Raw genomic sequence first — 5413 nt, 5'->3', positions numbered from 1 at the left:
AAATTGTGTTTCCAAATATAACACCGTGTCATTGGAGTGTGTGTGTGTGTGTGTGTGTGTGTGTGTGCGTGCGTGCGTGCCTGCGTGTGTGTGTGTGTGCGTGCGTGGCGAAACAAGGTTATAGAATGTATGCTCGTCGACAGTCCTCCACATGGGGGCACTATGGTAACATGCACACACATTCAGACACTGTACTCACTTTGAGACACACACACACACAGATAGACAGGCCTGTCCTAATTAAAGCAGTGCTGTTCATACAATGAGATAAACTGGGAGCAGAGACATTTTGTGGGTGTGCACTGACACAGCCACGTTTTAAAATACTGCTATGATGCACACATGTAGGCTACATTCACACATCTTAATTTGCAATTTGCGCTGTGGGCAAATGCTGACAATTATTCTGATGATGATATTGATTACTGCTGATTTTTGCCTGAAAAAGAAAGGAGGAGTGAGGTGCTCAGAGGGATATGAGAGGAGGAGGGGTATGAGGAACAACAGAAGGAGGAAAGAGAGGAGAGAGGAACTAATAAAGGACAGAGTGAGAGGAGAGAGGAAAAAGCAGCATGCTATTTTGTAAGCTTGTCTTGCTGTTTCACCACAGATGATCATTTCTCTATTTTACTGTAAGTAGAAAGACAGCTATAGGAGAAAGGAAAGGAAGGTGAGGGTAATGCAGAAAGGGAGGCAAAGAAAGTTGAAAATGAGTGCAGAGAGGGGGCAATAAGGGAGACAAAATGAATAAGGAGGGAGGAGGAGAGGAAGGGGGGAACAAGAGAGGAGGCTTTCATCTTTTTGTCGCATGCTCACACTACAATCAGACAACAATGGGGTGTCACACACTGCTATAACTGAAATAAAAAACATTTATTAGCAAGTCCGCAAGTGTCGTTTTAAGCTAATGCTCTTCTCGAGACTCAGCAATATCAACAGCCACGCCATCTTTCAATACATATGCTCTGGTCACATGATAGTCGCATAATAATACCGTGGCACAATGCAACCTACACAAAACACCCAGTTATGTTAGATATACATATATATGTATTTAAAGATGGCATCTCTGTTTATATTACTAACTTTGAAGAACAGCATTAGCTTGAAATGTTATTTGAGGGTGTTCTAATAAATTGCACTTAAGGGCGCTACAGTGTGCGCACCTTTTATTCATATATTCAATTCTATAACTGACCATTTCGGCATTAAAAAAAACTCAATCGGCAAATGCTGCATCATAAATATAAATTTTGACATAATAGCTAGAACACAAGATCGCATAAGATAGCTGGAATATGTCTGCTCATTGATAGCAGCAGTCAAGATTGAATTTGTAAACCCCTCACACTACCACATAATCCCGATTGACCATTGGTCCTGTCTAACCTCTGGTTGGGATTTCCCCTCAGATTGGTGGCAGATCAAGACTAACTCAGCCAAGGAATCCTCCGCTGTGCCTCCAGCTTTACTACTGCGACACTTAGTCTGTGAAATACAAATGAAGTAATGCAGACAATATAAAGTCAAATTCATCACAAAAAGAACAAAGGACAAGGACATAGGTGAGGAGGATGAGAGAGAAATGTGGAGGGAAGGGAAGAATCAAGAGAGGGGAGATCAAAATAAAGAGGTTAAGTTGCTTTTACAGGTACTGCAGCTCCACTTCTGTACTTGTGTTTGGCTAGCTGGGCTATTGAGATAGTTGTATGAGATGAGAGGAGATTAGATCCATGCTGTGATTATTAATCTAGTCTTTAGACATCTTTTCTTCAGGCATGATCATTTTTTTGTGTGTGTGCTCTATTCCTGTCACATACTCACATTCTGGAGGCGAGCTTAAGGTCATATCTGATATATTTCCAGTGATATTAAGTGATGCATTGCAGGAAAACATGCTTCTCCCTCTGCAGGGAAGTCGGGCAGCTCAGCTACACAGCAGCTCCCCTGGAGCTCGTAGTGACTCAGTGTCTGGCTGATGGAGGCTTGGTAACATCGGGACTGAAACCCTGGATCTCTTGTACAAGGACAGCACACCTACTTGCCATTCAACTCTGCACCCCTAATGCCACTCTGCTGGGACACTGTGGGCACTTACATGCAATAAATCCAGAGGCAGTGTTTTTGTCAACAACATGCAATAATCTTCTAGACTGAAAGAACCATAAGGATCTGCTTTACTCTCAGTGGAGCCGTGTTGGAAGGGTTGGTACAGTGGCTCATTGTTTTATAAAAACCTGAGAGGACATGCAAGCCCTCATCTTCATGCCACATTACAGACATGAAATGTAGTAGGATTGGAGTCTCTAAATTGCTCACATTTATGACTGTGACTCATCATCTGACTGAGCCTGTGTCTCAATGGAGATGGGGTAGAGAGAGTGAAATGACAAGTGAAACGTCAACAGCGGAGTTTGAATGGGGTGTGTGAGAATTGGCGACAATGAGAATGGTGAGTGATTTTAACTTCAGTGGCTTATTCCTAGAAAGCTGAATTATTTTAAGATGGAAGACTCTGCCTTTTCACTCCTTCTCCAATCACTGTGAAATTGCAAGGAGGCTGGTTGGGGACTTTTCTGACAGAGAAATTTGGCTCCGATCAGAATCACCAGCGAGCATTCCTGCATTCCTTTCCCAATTTAAATGATTTTGCAGTTTCACAGGCACACCCACCCAGACAGCCAGACATACTCACATTGACACTTTGCAAGGCTCCCGCCCTCTCTTTATCTTTTGCAAACACTCACTCTTTCTTTTCTCTCTCTCTCTCTCTGTCACACACACACCACATAGACATAGAAAACACAATTCAGACCAAAAATGTTGAGGTGACAATAAGCAGGAGCCCATACAGTTGCTTCACTGGCTTCAGTTGGATGAGAAAACAGATGTGAGACTGAAGAAGAGTGATGGAATTAGATGGTGTGACAGTTTAGCAAAGTGTATCGTTAAAACATGTATAACATGTTCATCCTGGTGTATATCTATGTGGCAGAATACACTATGCGCACGCTCACAATACTGTGCCTTATTTCCTCCCAAGCCGCATGTAGATGAATTTTGAGCTCCTTGGAAACAGAGCAGTCCCTGATGCGTGTCAACATTTCGAAGTCACGCAGACAAAAGAAGCTGTCAAGTCTGCTGGCAATTTTTATTTTTCACTTGATGTGTTGCTCGCCAGCTGTCTCACTGAGATTATTATGTGAAGGCAGCACACTAGGTTTGCCTCACCTGTCTGTTTCATGCATCAGATGTTCTTTCTGACTTTTAGCATTGAGCTGCCGAGGCACGGTGAACAGGTGTCGGCACCTCATGAGGCTAAGGGGGCAGATTCAGAGGAAGAAGCTGCATCGCAATCAACCAATTCAAATTCAACATTTCACCCTGGCTCAGAAGTCATCAAGCCATTAGCTGCAAGCAGCACAGCCAAGCCTTTCATGCGCATTCATTCATCTCTTTAATTCTCTTTTGATTGTACAATTTTACAATGTATCATTTTCAGATACTCCTAAATTCTTTCCACTGTACAGCACAGTCTTTATTGGTGGAATGTAACTCGGTATATACCCAATTACTGTATGTACTGTACTCAAGTACAAGCCCCTTTATACTTTTAATGCACTATATATCAGAGGGAAATATTGCACTTTACTACATTTATCTGAGAGCTGCAGTTACTAGTTACTTTTAAAATTAAGATTTTACATACTAAATACGTGTCCAGGTCATAAAAAATGGTCCATTTTGAAAACTACTTGGTTAAGGTGACATAACATAAACATACACTAAGTTAAATGAATGGTGGCCTACTTATTTAGTAAGGAAAGTATGTAAGGTCAAAAGTCACATCAGATTAAATCCAGTGTTTGGTCATGTGAAATGAGCCATTGAGCTATTACTGCTGTGTAAAAGTATGCTTTAATAGGTATGCATGGACATGAGAATACAGTGGTTGTGGTTGTGACCTTACAATTAGAGGAGAGGACTCTTGCCCACAAGGTCCGAAGGATCAAATACCCCTGTGGCAGCCTAATGAGAAAGACTCAAATGTGCGACACACCTGCTGTCATTACATGTATTCTATGTCTGCTGCAGGTATATGTGGTCTGTGATTCATGGTGGAGCTGCAGGTTGAGGTGCACTTCATGTATCAAAAAAGCTTTTGTTTTCCTGCTTCATAATTCTAATGCAAAACAGTTCAAATAACAATCCAGTATTGTCTTTTGCACAGTGACTTGCAACATACCCCACAATATATTTTACTAACGTTAACTTTCACCAAAAAAGAGCAAAGACACGATTTGACACATCAAATGCCATATATTTAATGAGCGTGACCACTGTCATCCGGTAATTAAACTGATCACGCGATGAGATTGGTCAGAATGCTGGAGGTTTACCACCTTTTCTGAATAATTTCTGTTGGCCACCAGGAGCCACCAGAATAGCATCACTGAGCTGCAGTATAGATTCTTTATGTCTGTGGAACTTCACTGGAGGAAGGAACAGCATTCATCAACAGATATTCTCTTATGTGTTGTTTTTGTTAATGGTGATATTCCAAAATCATTACTTATTAAACATCTATGGGTGTGAAGTTCTCAGCATGTCATTCACACCATCAAACCATTCAGTGAGTGACCCTTGCTGCTCTTTGTGGAATAATTTGCGTCTTTTGTATTTCTCCACTCATTTATTCCATGTTTTCCTTTTTTGCCACCCATCTGCGCACTATATTGTGGCATTAGCGAACATGACAACGATTTTGATAAAAACATTAACATTTGCATTTAAAGAGAAAGAGAGAAAATAAAAGAAGTTGATGAAGAAGAAATGGAGAGAAAGACAAAAACACAGCGACAAAAAGAGCGGCAATGGTGAGAATAACAGAACACTCAACAGCATGTAAAGTAAATGTAAACATAAAAATCCAAGAAATATTTAAAGTAAAATTGTTAAGTGAAAATATGATGGAACTCTATGTTTATATATATTTGTGTATGTAGTAGCAGGAGGTTGTTGCTCCCATACACTTTCCCCTGTCATGGGCAATCATTGTCAAGAAGACCACAGCCACACACACACACACACACACACACACACACACACACACACACTTTCTTGCTCTCTAGTAATATGAGGGTCAGCTGTTCAGTCACCCATACCGTATTTTCTTTTGCATTCACATACACAGAGTAGACATCAACAAGATGAAAAAAAATTGTACATAGTAAGTACTTGACTATGTTTTGACATTTGAACCTCAGGACTAAGCTACATGCTCTGTGGTCCAGAGCAGTGGTTCTCAACTGGTCTGGCTGAGGGACCCACCATCACCCCTTAATGACAAGCCACGACCCAAATTATATATATATATATAATTTATATATATATATAAAAATGATATATATAT

This window comes from Anarrhichthys ocellatus, unplaced genomic scaffold, assembly GCF_004355925.1.
Source record: "Anarrhichthys ocellatus isolate YVR2014 unplaced genomic scaffold, GSC_Weel_1.0 scaffold6, whole genome shotgun sequence".
Taxonomy (NCBI): domain Eukaryota; kingdom Metazoa; phylum Chordata; class Actinopteri; order Perciformes; family Anarhichadidae; genus Anarrhichthys; species Anarrhichthys ocellatus.
This window is presented reverse-complemented; position numbering follows the sequence as displayed.